Genomic DNA, 18,479 nt, shown 5'->3' on the forward strand with positions numbered 1-18,479 from the left:
AATCCCCTCAACAATCCAGTAAGTTCATTATTATCTTGCACTCATACTCTCCATCCTCAGTTAAGCAAAACATTAGCATGCCTCTTTTTATCATCTATTTTATAGATAAGAAACCTGAGGAGTAGAGATGTGAAATAACTTATTCAAAATCACTTAGCTATCTAGTAAGGGGTAGAATTGGAATTGGATTCCAAGACTGTTTGATGCCACAGTCTGTTCTTTTACCCACTATACTATGCTACTATCATATTTAATCTGAATAACCCATGATTTCAACCCTGAGTCATTTGCCTCCAGTTCCCAGCAATCTTTAAGAACCATCTTAATTTTACTGTCTTCCTTGGTAAAGCTGGAATCTATGATAAGATTTATCACACTCCCAATTGTTTCCACTGAGAAAATGGATGGAGAACCAGAATATTCCATGAAGGCTAGGATTAGGCACCATAGCCCTTAGTAGTACATTTTTAAAGGAGAGGTATGTAGCTCATATCAGAATTATGTTCATCTGTGAGTAATAAGAACTCCAAATAACAGTTGCTTCAAGATTGAAAGTTGTTTCTCTCTCATGTAAAACTGCATAGACAGATAGTTCAGACTCTATTCTATGAAGTCATCAAGGCCCCAGGCTTCTTCTCTCTTGCTTTTCTGACATCCACAGCAAGCCATCTCATGATCCAGTATGACTGCTCAGGCACTGTATTAGTTTCCTAGGGCTTCTGCAACAAAGTGCCATGAACTAGGTGGCTTACAATAATGGAAATTTATTGTCTCACAGTTCTGGAGGCTGAAAGTCTGAAATGAAGGAGTATGGCCATACTCTCTCTAAAGGATGTAGTGAAGAATCCTTCCTTGCCTCTTCTAGCTTCTGCTGCTTGCTGGCATTCTTTGGTTTTCCTTTGCTTGTAGAGGTATTACTCTGATCTCTACCTCTGTCATAACCGGGCTATCTTCTCTACATTGTCTTCCTTCTGTTCCCGTCAGGGTGTCTTCACGTGGTGTTGTCCCTATATGTCTGTGTTCAAAGTTTTCTCTCATGAGGATAGCAGTTGTATTAGATTAAGGCCCACTCTAATAACCTTATCTTGATTACATCTGCAAAGACCCTATTTCCAAATAACGTCTCATCCAGAGGGACTGGGGGTTAGGACTTCACCGTATCTTATTTTTTGGAGGGAGGTACAACTTAACCCACGACAGGCTCCAACATTATATCTACATTTCATCCTGCAAAAGTAATAAAGGAAGAAGGAGGCTATGCTTCTTTCCTCTAAGGACACTTTCTATATGGTATACAGAAAAATTTTGCTGACAGTTGTCATACTTGGGTGCAAGGGAGGTTGACTAGCTTTGTGCCCAGTTAAATTGGAGATTCTGTTACTAAGGAAGAAGAAATGAATTCATATTGAGTGACAGCAAGCAATCTCTGCCATGTGGTCTAAAATTGCTCTTTAAACCAGTTTCTCTGATCTATTGGATTGCAGTGCTTGACACTCTCATAGAAAGCTATGTAGCATGTCACCTGTTTTAGGCTGGGGCAGAGATACATGGTTTCCTGGAAGTTTCTAACAAGCCCATACCACAGTGTGATTGTGTGACTTGGTGATGTGATCCTGAGCTAGTCATTAAACTTCTCTGAGTCTCAGTTTCCTCATTTTTTTTTTAAAGACATATTTTAAAAAATTTATTTATTTATTTATTTATTTATGGCTGTGTTGGGTTTTCGTTTCTGTGCAAGGGCTTTCTCTAGTTGCGGCAAGTGGGGGCCACTCTTCATTGCGGTGCGCGAGCCTCTCATTATCGCGGCCTCTCTTGTTGCGGAGCACAGGCTCCAGACGCACAGGCTCGGTAATTGTGGCTCACGGGCCTAGTTGCTCTGCGGCACGTGGGATCCTCCCAGACCAGGGCTCGAACCCGTGTCCCCTGCACTGGCAGGCAGACTCTCAACCACCGCGCCACCAGGGAAGCCCGGTTTCCTCATTTTTATATTAAGGATAATATCTATCTCTTGTAATTGATGTATAGCTTAAGTCAGATAATATTATATGTGAAAGTTCCTGTCATAAGTAAGGTACTCTACATCTGGTTATTAAATATGAATCCTGGAAGGAGAAACAGAAAAGGAAGGAGGAAGGGAAAGAAAAATTGCTTTCTGCATATAACATTCTAATGAAAAGAAAAGCTTACAAGAAGAAAATGTGTATTTTCTTCAGTGTCTTTTAAAGCAAGTCATGTTTCTTTTGAGAAAATATCAATCTGTTTGCTCTCAGCAGTTCTTTTTGATGTGATATAAAGCCATCCCACACATTTTGAATTATTATTTGAAGGGTATTTGTTAGCCATTCAGGTCAGAAAACAGTCACTGAACAGATCATCCCACATGACCTGATCAAGAGGCAAGTACTACTATTGCAGTTAGAGGAGTTGTGCAAATGACTCCTCGGGCATTGCATAGGTAATATGCTTAGCTTTTCCAGTAAACGTTATAGCAGAGTTTGCTAGTTGTCCCCCAATATCCAGTCCCGTCTCTTTTTCCATGAGGTTGAATTTTAAGCTTGGGTACATGGCCACCCACCCAATGATTGCATTTCTCAATTGCCACTAGTTGTGGCCATATGATCAAGCCAATGGGTTTAAGCATAAGTAATGTGTGCAACTTCTGGGTCATGTCCTTAATCTTTCCCTGCATCTCTCTTCTCCTCCTGCTCTCTCAGACGTGGATGTGATGCTGAGACTTCTTTGATGACTGCAACTATTTAGGACAGGAGAACAAGATAACATGAGCCCTGTGTTCCTAATACCATGAAGCTGCCTATCAGCCAGTTCTGCTTAAACTTGGATTGTTATGTGAAAATAAACTATTTTGTTTAAGTCACTATTATTCTGGGTTTTATTATAGCAACTGAACCTGTGTCCTAAAAAATACAGAATTTGGTACTTAAAAGTGGGCACTGGCTGAGTGGTCAGGTGGTGGGTTCAAGAACACAGTTATTGCAGTCTGGAAAGCTGGCTATCATTATTACACAATGGAAATAGATTTCAAAAGCTGTCATCTGCAATAACTTGGAAAGTGAACCAAACGCTCATGGAGACCATAGTTCTAAGAAAAAAGGTAAAAAAAAGAGAAAAATCAGGATATTGGAATGTATTGGTTGCTTCTTTAGTTCTTTCAGCAAAGTTTTCAAGGCAGATATAGATTCAGACTGGATTGAGTCAATTGCAAGCAGAGATGGAAGGGAATACAACTTTCCTAAAAGAAGATCTTTCTACGTAGGCCAGCAATCAAAGTTGACTAAGGGTTGAGTAATTTAGGAAGGGTTGAAAGAACCAGCTGCTTCTGCAGTCCAAACCGTAGCAATAATATAGGTGGTTGTTAACGGTAGGAGTGGCAAGAAGATGGTTTTGTTTCCTTATTAATCTCTACCAACTGCCTCTCAAGCGAGTCCAAATTAAAAAAATACTACATTTTCAAATGGATTTTCTTCAGTGTTCTATAAGAGCATCATTACAAACTTTAATGGTTTGTTGATTGGCACAAATAATCTACGTAAAAAGACCGTGCTTATTATGTAAAAGAAACCTCAAATAAATTTATCTAGCTCAAAGATCTACAAAGCAAAATATTCAGTCCCCTGGGGTAAAAGGAGATTTTCCAGTGGGCACTTGGGCACATATAACTTAAAGAGGGTCAGTTTATCGATACTAAACTTTCATGTTTATTCTTTCTAAAAATTGATCTACTTGAGAATTTTCCTCGTGGTCAAGAGTGATTGTATTTCTCTTTTGCTGACTTTCCTTCAAAATTGTCCTCCCACTTGACTAAAAAAGGCCTACTACCTCTCTCCCATCTGCAATCTAGCATACTGCAAATGTTCAGTCCTTTATGATGTTTGCAATAATTGTTGACTAATACTAATGATAACCAGAAGTCTTTTAATGAAACACTTCGGCCATTGTTGTTTTAGGGGAAAAAAACCCCACTTAATTTCAATTTATATACATGGTTTTATTGCAAAGAAATATTATGGAGGTGATTAATATGACAGAAAACACAAAATATATTACATCATGTGATTCTGTTAGGGAAGTGAAAAGAAAATAAGAATTCAAGGAACAAAAGGAACTGTTAGAGAAGAATTTGTTCACATGTTTTTAAAATGAATGATGGTGGTGTCAGATCACTATATTATTTACATTCTTTTTGATACATTTGATACATTTGATACATTTAAAAGACATTTTTAAAAAAATGTCAAAATGTACAATATGTCAGAATTGCATCTTTTCCTACTATTTAAACTTATGGGGGAGAGATTTTATATTTAGGCTTTAAAATGTTGGTGGGGCTTCATAGTATTTAAATGTTCTTTAATTGTATACTCAAGCAAAAATGTTTGAAGACCCCTTCTATTCCCCATTGTAACTGGATTACTGCCCATAAGCCCTTCCTATATAGTACGGACCCTCTGTTGCTCCAGAGCAAATAATGCCTTTGTTTAGAATTGCTGATAACTTCTGGATGGTTGCATATTGTCTGTGGAAGCCAAATGAAATCAGCAGAAGTTTTGTCTGCATAAAGTGTAGAGGATGTTAAACTTCAGACTTGGGTAGAATGGATGGGCCTTTCAGTTTAAGCCTTAACAGTGACATTAGGTTATTTGAGGTGAAGAAACATACATGGAAACACTAACAATGTATGCCAGTCTTTTTACTTCTTTTGATGAGGTTTTCCCTTTTTTTCTTTTTTCCAGAAAATGTTGAAAGTATACTTTCTCATTCCTTCCATATTTGATACTGTTACATGGAGATAATCTTGCTGAAACAATGTTATTCTACATGCTTTTCTTGTATCCAAAGCAAATACTGGTTTCCAGTCTTTTGTATTTTTTCAAATAGGACTGTTAAGAGTTCCCAATTATGAACTGTATTAATCCTGCTATAGCTAGAAGGCTTGGCAAGTGTTTTCTAATGAAACATTGTATACCTTATTAGGTTTGTTGCTTTTTTTTAAACAAAGGAGATTGGGAAGAATAAGTCAATGGAATGTTTTAAAAAACACTTTAGCTTGATTTTCTAATAAGGAAAAAGTATTAGACTTGTATTAGCACACTGATCACCTTTAAAAAATACTATATGAGGATGGGGATTGAATATCATCTTAATAACACTTTACTTTCTCTTTTTTTAAATTTTTTTAATTTTTTTTTTTAATGCTATTCTTGTCTGCTTACATTCTTTTTATTTATGTATGTATGTATGTATGTATGGCGGTGTTGGGTCTTCCCTTCCGCGCGAGGGCTTTCTCTAGTTGTGGCAAGCGGGGGCCACTCTTCATCGTGGTGCGGGGGCCACTCTTCATCGCGGTGCGCGGGCCTCTCACTATTGCGGCCTCCTGCTGCCGAGCACAGGCTCCAGACGTACAGGCTCAGCAATTGTGGCTCACGGGCCTAGTTGCTCCGCGGCATGTGGGATCCTCCCAGACCAGGGCTCGAACCCGCGTCCCCTGCATTGGCAGGCAGACTCTCAACCACTGCACCACCAGGGAAGCCCTACTTTCTCTTGAACAGAAATTTCGTCTCTACCATAGTTCATATTAGTTGTTACTATTAAAGCCAACTGCAAAAAAGGCTAACAAATCGTGGTATAATTTGTCTTGTAGCTGGAATATATTGATTTTCTATATTTTCTTTTTACCAATCTGAAATAAGAGAAATAAAACTTGCATTTATTTTACCTGTGAATTTGGATACTCAGTGGAGAATTTACTCAGCCACATTTCTCTGGGAACTGCCTGTTCTACCACAAGGATGTTTCCTTCCCCTGATAGTCTTATTTCTATGAAAATGCCCATTTTGGGCATGAAAAGAGTCAATTGATTGGACCAGGGGTTGCAGCTGTTCTCTCCTCCCCAACCTGAGCTGAGCCAACCAGACTCTCTTCCAGGAAGTCAGAGTCAGAGCTGAGAGACTGGAGTTTGTTCTCCACCTGGGACTGGGCCCATTGCTTATAACCTTGGAGCTGGGATACAACCTGCCTTTGGGAAAGAATAACTGGTTTATCCCTAACATTAATTGGACCAGGAACAAGAGTAGAAATGATGGCCCTCATATCATATGTTTAAATATTGGAAAGGCATAAATTAAGAAAACAAACTATGAAATATGGTATTTTTACCTTCCTGTTCTTGACAAATATAATTTATAACAGCCTTGGAGGTGAAGTTTGAAAATTTAAAGTTCTGAGACTCTTCAGAGTCTTTCTGCAATGGAAAGTGACTTTGGGGGGAGAGATGGTTTGTAGCCCCTCATCTTTCCATCAGGCACCACAAAGAGCCATGCACTGCATGTACTAGACACTCCAGGAGCTCATCAAAGCACCATCCACTTTGGCCATGCCTTGGGACTAGAGGGGCACACCTGCAGAACAGTTTGTCCGCAGGAAGGCAGACCCAGAAAAGAAAAGATAGAGCAGGTCCTGGAAATAAACTCAGGCCCTCTGGGAGCAGGGAGTTCTGTGTCCTCAATTGCCCAGACCATGTTCTTGAAAGGGCTATATGGGCTCTGGAAAGGCACAGTTGTGGGTTTTTTTGTTTGTTTGTTTTATTTTGTTTTGTTTTTATTATTATTATTATTATTAATAGGCTTTATTTTTTAGGGCAGTTTTAGGTATTGATACAAGTTTAGCAATAGTGAGCAGAAAGTTCCTATAGCAGAGTTCCTGTATACTCCGTCCCCACACTTACACGGGAGAGGCTATGCATGTGTTGGGGTGTATCTTTTTAACCCCATGGACTCTGTGCCTCCTGGGGAAGGGCACAGTCTGGGAAGGGCAAGAGTGGGACCCTCTAAAGTTCTGAGGCCAGGGCCGAGGTCCCTCTTGCCTGAGCCTAAGGGTGATATTGGAGAAGAAGAAGATAGGCAGAACTAATAAGACAAGAGACAAGACAGAAGGAGTTGCAGGGATCTTCCAATTCCTGGTTTTAGTCCCTTTCAAGGCTCTGCTGTTTTCCTGTTCTAGTTTTGTTTTTGTTTTGTTTTGTTTTCTAAGACACTATGACATTCTTTTTTTTTTTTAAGTTTGCAAATTTATTGACAGGTTGCTATTTTGTTTTTTTGTTTAAAAAATTATTTTAAAATTGAGGTATAGTCAATGTACAATATTATATAAGTTATAGATGTACAATATAATGATTCACAATTTTAAAGATTATATCCATTTATAGTTATAAAATATTGGCTATATTCCCTGTGTTGTACAATATATCCTTGTAGCTTATTTTATACATAATAGTTTGTACTTTTTAATCTCCTACCCCTATATTGCCCCTCCCCCCCAGCCCTCTCCCCACTGGTAACCACTAATTTATTCTCTGTATCAGTGAGTCTGCTTCTTTTTTGTTTTATTCACTAGTTTGTTGTATTTTTTAGATTCCACATGTAAGTGTTATCATACAGTATTTGTGTTTCTCTGTCTGACTTATTTCACTTAGCATGATACCCTCCAAGTCTATCCATGTTGTTGCAAATGGCAAGATTTCATTCTTTTTTATTGCTGAGTAGTATTCCATACACACACACACACACACACACACACACACACACACACACATACACACATATATGCCACATCTTCTTTATCCATTCATCTGTTGATGAACACTTAGGTTGCTTCTATACCTTGGCAATTGTAAATAATGCTGCTGTGAACATTGGCGTGCATGTATCTTTTCAAATCAGTGTTTTTGTTTTTTTCTTATATATACCCAGGAGCGGAATTGGTGGGTCATATGGTAGTTCTATTTTTAGTTTTTTGAGAAACCTCCATACTGTTGTCCATAGTGGCTGCACAGATTTACATTCCCACCAACAGTGTATGAGGGTTCCCTTTGCTCTACATCCTCATCAAAATTTGTTATTTGTGTTCTTTTTGATGATTACCATTCTGACAGGTGTGAGGTGGTTTTGATTTGCATTTCTCTGATGATGAGCATTGTTGAGCATCTTTTCATGTGCCTGTTGGCCATTTGCATGTCTTCTTTGGAGAAAGGTCTGTTTCGATCTTCTGCGTGTTCTTTGATCAGGTTGCATGTTTTTTTGATGTTGAGTTGTATGAACTGTTATATATGTTGGATATGAGTCCCTTATTGGTCATATCATTTGGAAATATTTTCTCCTATTCAGTAGGCTGCCTTTTCGTTTTGTCAGTGGCTCCCTTTGCTGTGCAAAAGATTTTAAGTTTAATTAGGCCCCATTTGTTTATTTTTGCTTTTATTTCCTTTGCTTTAGGAGACTGATCCAAAAAAAATATTGCTACGAGTTATGTCAAAGAGTATTCTGCCTGTGTTTTCTTCTAGGAGTTTTATGGTTTCCAGTCTTACATTTAGGTCTTAATCCATTTTGAGTTTATTTTTGTATATGGTGTTAGAGAATGATCTAATTTCATTCTTTTATGTGTAGCTGCCCAGTTTTCCCAGCACCACTTATTGAAGAGACTGTATTTTCTCCAGTGTACATTCTTGCTTCCTTTGTAGATTAATTGACCATAACTGCGTGGGTTTATTTCTGGGCTCTCTATTCCATTCCATTGATCTATGAAGATCCATTTATGGCATTCTTATAAAACATGTCTCCATTTTTCTTAAGCTCGTTTTATGTGGTTTGTATTACTTGTAATCATTGAGACCTAGCTAAGAATACCAGGATACCCAACTAGGAGACTTTGAGTTGCCAATGTGATTAAAATTTCATTACCTAAATTTATGTATTTATAAAGTGTTTACTTTCAAAATGATTTCACATTCATTTTATACTCCCCACAATATTCTGTGAAGTAAGAATCACTATTTCCATTTTGTAGATATAGAAATGGAAGCTCAGCTAACTTGCCCAAACTTCTAAAAAGATTTCCTTGTGGTGAAAAAAGGGGACTTGGGTGTATCTCTCTGACATTGGCGTGCATGAGAAAGTACATCAGCAAGCGCTAACAGTGAAGTCAGGCAGACACCTCTTCCCACAAAAACTATTAGGAAAAAGGTAACAATCGATCAAAACACCACTTGTATTCATTTTTAAAGCAATGATGATCCTTTTGAAATTTCCTCTTAAGAAAGTGCAAATGACAAGAATAAGAGACTTCAGTTGTCAACCTCCTTTCCTTTGGTGGCTTACACCAGGTGTTAAGTCAAAGGTTCACTTTCTCAGTGTGAGTGTGCAAGATGTAAACCCAAGAATAACTCTTCTGAGACTCAGTGGGAAGTTGGGATGGGAAGGGGAAGCAGGTATTAAATCTCTAACTGAGGAATGCAGAGATTCCTCAGAGTTTTAGGCATCTAACCACTATTTCTGGTTATAGAATGAAAGGGAAGGTGTGGTGTGTAGGCAGGGAACTTTTCTGTGGTTTTGACAATATGTCTCCCTGAAAATGGAGTTGGGGCAGGTGCCCAGAGAATAAGTCTGCTGGAGGTTAGCAGCCCCTTTGGGTAGCACAAGGAATGGGGTATGTGTATGTGTGTTTGTGTGTGTCTCAAGCCAGGTAATATACCAAGATCGTTATGTACAAAGAGAGACCCCAGAAGAATAAGCATCCAAAAAAGAAAATCTTAAATAAAATACATTTATTCAATGCGATGACATTATTTTTCTCAATTTATAGGTGAGGAAACTGAGGCTCAGAAGAATGAGGTAATTTGACCAAGATTATATAGTTAGTAATAATTAATTGCTAGGCTTCTTAAACCTTCAGGCAGATCAAGTCAACTCCAAAGTCCCCACATAACACAGTCCAACTATCAAATATAAACATATTCAATATGAGGTAGAGCTGCTACATCAAAAGTTGATATCTTAGGGTAATTTTTCTCAGGACCTGTTTTGTTATTGTTCAGTATTTCTGTCACCCTGGGCCAGTATTGCTCCCACCATCTTGCACTGCATGGCCTGATTCTATTTTTCTCATATTGTGCTCTATTGCCCACTTGTAGCAGATTTACCTGGGATGTTTGGAGTCTACCACAAATCCGCTGAATCTTAATCTCTAGGCGTAAGACTGGGAATCTGCATCTTATCACACCATTCCAAATGATTCTTAGGTACACTAAATGTTGAGAAACATCAGGTAGGTGTATTGAGTAAGAGTTAGGAATAGGAACAAGAGGACGAAGAGGGGAGCTACATTACATATTGAATGTATATATTTATGTATATAACACACATATTACATCACATATTTGATCTACATATTTACATACGTAGGCATGCTAGATTTCTAATGTTCATGTTAGTAATCTGGAACCCAGCTTCAAATCAGAAGTAAATTAGAAGTCCCCAAATAACCCACACAAATTTCCCTAATTGGGTGGAAAGGTAACCATAGAGAGCCCACACACTTTATTTTGAATAAGGGTTTGAAGCCACCCTTGAAACAGAGACTGCCTTTTTAGAATGTTGTAAAAGTCCACATGTAAAATATGGTTGAAAGAAACCCAAAAGAGTAATACTTTGTGACACGTAAAAATTACGTAAAATTCAAATTTCAGTGTCCGTAAATAAAGTTTTATTGGAACACAGCCATGTCCATTCATTGCATATTGTCTCTGGCTGTTTTGTGTCACAGTGGCAGAGTTGAGTAGTTGCTACAGAGACTATATGGTCTGTAAAGCCCCAAATATTTACCCTCTGGCCCCTTACAAAGAAAGTTTGTCTACTGCTGATATAGTATAACATATTTCTGACTCAAGATAAGGAAGGATTTCTCAAGACATAAAAAGTACTAGTCACAAAGGAAAAGATTGAGAATTCAATTATGGTAATATCAATCCTGGACAAAGATAAGGGGCAGGACAGAGAAGAGAGAAGGAATAGCTATATAAAGAAATGATACTTAGGAATTCCCTGGAGGACCAGTGGTTTGGACTCTGTGCTTTCACTGCCGAATGCCCGGGTTTGATCCCTGGTCAGGGAACTAAGATCCCACAAGCTGTGTGGTGTGGCCAAAAAAAAAAAAAAAAACTTAAATTGAAGCCTGAAAAAATTTGAGCACGTATCACTGTTTGTGCAGCTCAGAACACAGGCAAAGAGTATGGATAACAATTTCTCTCTTAACAAGGTCATTTACATGTGTAAAGTTACAGATTTTTCTTTTCACATTGGAGAAAGAAAAGACCAGAGGGTTCCTTCATTTTCCTGCATAAAAATCATAGTAATTGTCAAACTTTCCAGAGCTTAAGAATGGATTTTGTATCTCTGCCATTAATGCTGTGGTGGGCACTGGGCTGCTTTTTCGCCAAGTGGGGTGACGTGCTGCTTGGTACCTTCCAGAACTGACCCAGGGTTTCCCAGTATGGCCTCAGGGATGAAGACCACATCTTAAAATCTCTTTCTAGAAAGAAAAATTGCCAAGAAATGTTGTCGTTGTTCAGAAATTTAGAAATATCTGAGGGTTCCTAATGTAAACAAATAATGATCTATTTGTAATCTCACTATTACATATGTCTTTTAAAAGTTTAGTAATTTTTGTCTTCCACTTTTACATTTTTAATCCACCTGCATTTGATTTGATTTTGTGTGTAATTAGATTACCAATTTTCCTAGTGGCATTTACTGAACAGTTCATCCTTTCACACCCTTGTGTGAAGTCTGCTCTGCCAAAAATCCATTTTTATGTGAGATTGATTCTAGTCCTTTGACTCTGGTGTATTTGTCTTTTCCTGTGCCAATGACAGTTCACTGTCTTTATTACTACAGCATCACAATGAATCTCTAAATTTGGTAGGCAGATCTCTCTGATCTTATTCTTTTTTAGAACTGTCTTAGTTCTGTGTGACCCTTTGAGCTTCCATATAAATTTCAGAGTGATTTTGTCAAACATTATCAAGATCCATTTAGGTTTTTGATCATAATAGCTTTGACTTTATAAACCAGTTTGCACAGGTTGGCACTTTTATGATATTAGGTCTTTTGTCTTTTAAAATTTTTATTATGAAAAATTATCCATCACCCAACTTTAACAAATATCAACATTTTGACATACTTGTTTCGTCTATCCTCCAATTATTTTTACTGAAGTATTTCAAAGCAAATCTCAGAATCATGTCATTTCAATCCCTAAATATACCAGTATGCATCTCAAAAAAGGGAGAGGCATTTTCTTACATTACCACAGTGCCATTATCACGTCTTGTGTTATTTTATTTTATTTATTTTTTTAAAAGATTTATTTATTATTTATTTAATTTATTTTTGGCTGCATCGGGTCTTAGTTGCGGCACACGGGATTTTCGTTGTGGTGTGCGGGCTTCTCTCTAATTGTGACGTGCGGGTTTTCTCTCTCTAGTTGTGGCTCACAGGCTCCAGGGCACGTGGGCTCTGTAGTTTGCGGCACACGGGCTCAGTTGCCCCATGGCATGTGGGATCCTAGCTCCCTGACCAGGGATCGAACCCACATCCCCTGCATTGCGAGGCGGACTCTTTACCACTGGACCACCAGGGAAGTCCCGCTTGTGTTATTTTAAATGTTTTTTTTTTAATTATGATCTAATTTCCAGTTCATAATAAAATTTCCCCAATTATCTAAAAATGTCTTTTTGCAGTTGATTTGAATTGGGATCCAAGCAAAGGACTCTCACTGTATTTGGTTATTATGTCTTTTACATTAGTTCTAAAGTAGAATGGTCCTCTCTTTTTTGGTTTTTCATGCTCTTGACTTGTTGAAGAAACTGGATTAGGTGTCCTGAGAAATTCTGGATTTGGCATGTTTCTTCCTATAATGTCACTTAACTTGTTTCTCTGTCTGTAGTATTTCCTATAGACTGGAATTTAGATGTAGAAACTTAGATTTAGATTCACATTATTTTGGCAAGAATATATCATGGATAATTCTGTGTATTTCCTTCACATGTATTATTTCCTATTACTTTACATCAGATGACATATAATGCTGGGTTATCTCACTTTAATGTTATTAAGCTTGCCCCATAGGTACAAGTGGTGATAGCCTGATCCCTTCATTTCATAGTTTCTTATAAACCATTAATCTAATGGTACTACCATCCATTGATGAGCATAGCCTGAATCAGTTAGTTCATTAAGATTGGCAAATGGCAATTTTCTAATTCTATTATTTTATCTGCACTTATTAGCTGATATTTTTGATGAAAGAACTACCTGTCCTCATCCACCAAAGATATTTGGTTACTCTGAAATGCAGAAAGGTGGGATAAATGTTTAATTCTTTCCCTTTTATTATCAATTTACCAAGTAATGATTTGGTACCCTTGCAAATTTCCATAATATCTAATGAGTTTTGTTTTGTTTTGCGCCCCCCCCCCCCCCACCGCCCCTTTTAAATCATCCTTCTGAACTCATTATCAACTTGTGTGTGTTCATGTGCATGACTAAGGTGCAGTCTTTATTCCTCTTGATGTTTAAGTTGTCGCATTTTGGTTAGTGGGAACCTCTTCAAGCATGTTCCTATGTCCTTTGGACATGACTGATCACTTTTTGATAACTTTTTTGCTTTCTGTCATTAACAAGATATCCCAGACCCATATTGTACATTTCCTGCCTCAGACATGGAATCAACCATTTCTTAAAGGAGTTCTGATTCCTTCTGGTGGTGGATAGTATGTAAAGACCAAGTACAGGAATGACATTGCTTTTAGGCCTTTTTGATGAACAGAAATAAGACTATATATTTTCAAATGAAAAAATTTTTACATAAAGATGATATATAATTTTACATAATCAATTCTACTTTCTATAGAAAGGCTGCTTCTGTACTTCTCATCTTCTCTCATGCACTCATTGCATGGCAAGGTCTTTCTCTTCTTTAGGAAGTTCAGTCACTACAACTTCTGCCGTCGTTAACAAGGAAGCCACACAGGCAGTATTTATCAAACCTGTTCTTACAATCATAATTGGGTCAGTAATTCTTTTTTCCACCATATCCATGGAAGAGTTTTATGTGAGATTATTTTTATTTCATTATTATTTATTTGGCAGAATTCACTTGTGAAGCCATCTGGGCCTGGGGATTTTTTTGTGGGATGGTTTGTTGAAAATGAATTTAATTTCTTCAATAGATATAGGGCTACCCAGATTTATTATTTCATCTGTGTCAGTTTTATTAACATGTATTTTTAAAGAGGTTTGTCCATTTCATTTAAGTTGCTTAATTTATTGCATAAATTAGCTCATAGTATTTGTTATTATTCTTTTAATATCCATAGGATTTGTAGTGCTTTTACTTTCTGATGTTTATAATTTATGTTCTTTCTTTGTACTTACTGATCAGTCTAACTATGGGTTCATCAATTTTGTTGGCCTTTTCACAGAATCAGTTTTTGGCTTTGTTAACTTTTTCTATTGTTTATTTTATATATCATTTGATTTCTTTTCTTTATTATTTTCTTCTTCTCGTTTCTTTGGGTGTTCTTTGCTCCTCTTTTTCTAATTTCCTAAAGCCATTTTATACCTTTATTTTTTGAAAAAATAAACATTTAAACCTGTAAATTTTCTTCTAGGAACAAATTTTTATATGTTGTATTTTCCTTGATATTTAGTTTGAAATCCCACAAAATTTGAAATGTATTTTCATTGTCATTGTCATGTGTAATTAATTGTCCATATTTTCAGATATGGTCATTACTTTGGAAATATTTTCTAATTTCCCTTGTTATTCCTTCATTAACACGTAAGTTATTTAAGAGTGTGTTATCTAATTTCTAAATATTTTAGGTATTTCTGACATTTTAAAAATTATTGATTTCTAGATTATGTCCTTTATAGTCAGAGAACAAACTCTGTTTAGGATTTCAATCCTTTAAACTTATTTAAAATTTATTAAGACTTATTTTAAAGCCCAGAATATACTCTGTTTTGGTCAGTGTTCCACGTGCACTTGAAAAGAATGTGTCTTCTGCTCTTGTTGGGTGTAGTATTGTATAAATATATTTAGGTCAAGCAGGTTGATACTGTGGTTTAATTCTTCTGTGTTTTCATCGAGTTTGTCTAATTATTCTATCAATTTTTGAGAGAGGGTGCTAAAATCTCCAGTGGTGGCTTTGTTTATACTTGCGTTTAATTTTGGCACTTTTGTTTCATGATTTTGGAAGCTCTATTAGGTGCATATACATTTATGACTATGATGTATTCCTGATGATTGAGTGTTCACTTGTAAAATGTCTCTATCTCTGGTAATGGTGTTTGTCTTGAAGTCTATTTGAACAGATATTGATATGTCCCTTTAGCCTTCTTATGCTTGCTATCTATACGATATATCTTTTTCCATCCAATTACTTTCATCCAGTCCATGTGTTTTTGTTCAAAGTTGTCTTTTGTGGGCAGCACAGAGTTGTTGCTTTTTAAATCCATTCTAAATAATCTCTTTCTTATTTTGTAATCCTTATTTTTTTTTGTCTTATTTTGTTGGTAGGACCTGAAGTACTATATTGAATAGTAGCAGTAGTAGCACTATTCCTTGTCTTGTTCTGGATCCTAAGGAAATATATCTAAATTTTCACCATTAACTGTAATGTTTGCATTAGTTATTTTGTAGATAGCCTTTATAAAATTAATGAAGTTCTACTTCTAGTGTTCTTAGCTTTTCCAGCATGTATGTGTTAAATTTATGAAATGCTTTTTAAAAATCTCCTTAAATTATTATTTTAGGTATTCTTTTCTTATTTGTATTTGGAATAATAAAATGAGTTAATTTAAAAAGATTTTTGGAATAATTTGTATAAGGAATAGATTACTTCTTACATGAAGTAAGAAGCATATGTGGGAGCATACACATGTAAAATTATTTGCATGTGGGGCTTTTTGGGGTTTTTTTGAGAAGGTCTTTGATTAATATTTCAACTTATTTAATGGATATTAATTTATTCAAGCTTTCTATTTGCATTTTAGCTTAAAATTAAACTTATTAATTTCATCTAGTTTTATATTTATTGGCATATAGTTGTTTGCAATATTTTTTAACCTCCATTGTATTTGCAGTTGTTTATATCTATTTCTCTTCTTTTGTCTAATTTTAAAAGGCCTAGAATATACTCCTCCAAGTGGGGAGGAGAGGTGATCCCCAGAGTGGGGAGCCTGTGGGCTGGACCACTTTCATTCATGTGGTCGTCTCACCCTCACCGTATCCCATCTGGTGTTCCATTCCAGTGACTCTTCCCTGCGTATATAGATCCTTTTAAGGAGCTGTCTTCCTCAGCTGTAATTAGAAACTTTGACAAATGGGGACAAAGGGTAGGAAAAAGAGTGAAGAAGTGAGGGAAGAGAATCCTCAGGATGGAGTCCAGCCTGCATGTACTTGTAGCTTTTCATTCTAACTCTAGCTGAACTCCTGTGCTATCCTGATGCTATCTCCCCCATTCTGTTGGCTCTGGTTTGGAGATAGGCAATGACATTTTAGGGTAGTGTTGTGGAAATAAATGGGCACCATTAGAAAACTCTTTACCAGGGTTTTCCCTGTTACTGCATCTCAGTCTTCTGCGCTTGGTTGCCGTCTTACCCTCACCCCTCTTCTTCCAGTTATACCAGGCCTTGACCTCTATCCCTAAGAGTTTTCCGTACTTTTGGTGCAAAGTTCTGAGATTCCTCAACCTCCGTCTCACTTCTTTGGCATCATCAGAGTTTGGTTTCTGGAGAGGTAGCCAGAAGCTCTTGTTAATTTGCCATATTTTCTAGGACAACCAGTAGATTATTTGTAAAATAGAGAATCTGCTTAACATGTAACCATTTATTTTCTAATTTTTTTTTCTTAATTGTGATACTTATAAGTGCTGGTCATCAAAATATTTTTGCTTCTTCTCCTGGGCACAGAGTAGGATTACAATTCCCTATCCCTTTGCTGAAATTCAGTGTGGCCATGTGATTTGTTTTAGACAATGAAAAGTGAGCATAAATCGCTGTTTTACTTCTGGGTGGAAGCCCTAAGAGTCAGTGCTTGATTTGCCATTCTTTCTTATACTCTGTGACATGCCCTAGTTCAAGAGTTGGCAGCATTTTTCTGTCGAGGACCAGATAATTATTTTAGGCTTTGTGGGCCATATGGTCTTAGTTGCAGCTACTCAACTCTGTTGTAGTGCGAAAACAACCACAGACAATACATAGGTGAATGAACATAGCTATATCCCAGTAACACTTTATTTATGGATATTGAAATAGAAATTTCATATAGTTTTATTTTTTATTTTTTAAATTAATTAATTAATTAATTTAACATCTTTATTGGAGTATAATTGCTTTACAATGGTGTGTTAATTTCTGCTGTATAACAAAGTGAATCAGCTATACATATACATATATCCCCATATCTCCTCTCTCTTGTGTTTCCCTTCCACCTTCCCTATCTCACCCCTCTAGGTGGTCACAAAGCACTGAGCTGATCTCCCTGTGCTATGTGGCTGCTTCCCACTAGCTATCTATTATACATTTGGTAGTGTATATATGTCCATGCCACTCTCTCACTTCATCCCAGCTTACCCTTCCCACTCCCTGTGTCCTCAGGTCCATTCTCTACGTCTTTGTCTTTATTCCTGTCCTGCCCCTAGGTTCTTCAGAACCATTTTTTTTTTTTTTTTTTTAGATTCCTATATATGTGTTAGCATACGGTATTTGTTTTTCTCTTTCTGACTTACTTCACTCTGTATGACAGACTCTAGGTCCATGCATCTCACTACAAATAACTCAGTTTCATTTCTTTTTATGACTGAGTAATATTCCATTGTATATATGTGCCACATCTTTATCCATTCATCTGTCGATGGACACTTAGATTACTTCCATATCCTGGCTATTGTAAATAGAGCTGCAGTGAACATTGTGGTACATGACTCTTTTTGAATTATCATATAGTTTTAATATGTCAGAAAATATTATTCTTTAAAAAATTATTTCAACTCTTAAAAAATGTAAGAGTCATTTTTAGCTTCTGGGTCAAACAAAATCAGGCAGCAGGCCAGATTTGGCCTACAGGCCATAGTTTCTTGGCTCCTGTTCTAGATGAAGGCTACTCCATAAACCTGATTCCCAGGGGGGAGGAAAACACAGAGTCAAGCCTCAAACTGATCCATGAAAGATATCTGCTTTGGGAAAAAAAAAACCCAACTAGTTATTTTAAGCCACTAAGATTCTCTTTCAAATTACAGCATTACCTAGTGCAATCTGGTACACTATTTCTATGTTTAAATGATAAGGCAGCAATGAATAACTAGAAGACAAACGTTAATGGAAAGACAAAAGAAAGAGAGAAAGGGCAGCTGAGAAAGAACCAGGAGGAGTTTGGACTGAAATTAAAGAGCTCAGGGACTTCCCTCATGGTGCAATGGTTAAGAATCTGCCTGCCAATGCAGGGGACACGGGTTTGATCCCTGGTCTGGGAAGATCCCACATGCCGCAGAGCAGCTAAGCCTGTGCACCCTAACTACTGAGCCTGTGCTCTAGAGCCCACGAGACACAACTACTGAGCCCACATGC

The sequence above is a fragment of the Balaenoptera borealis genome, assembly GCF_965194805.1.
Source record: "Balaenoptera borealis genome assembly, chromosome: 13".
NCBI classification, from domain to species: domain Eukaryota; kingdom Metazoa; phylum Chordata; class Mammalia; order Artiodactyla; family Balaenopteridae; genus Balaenoptera; species Balaenoptera borealis.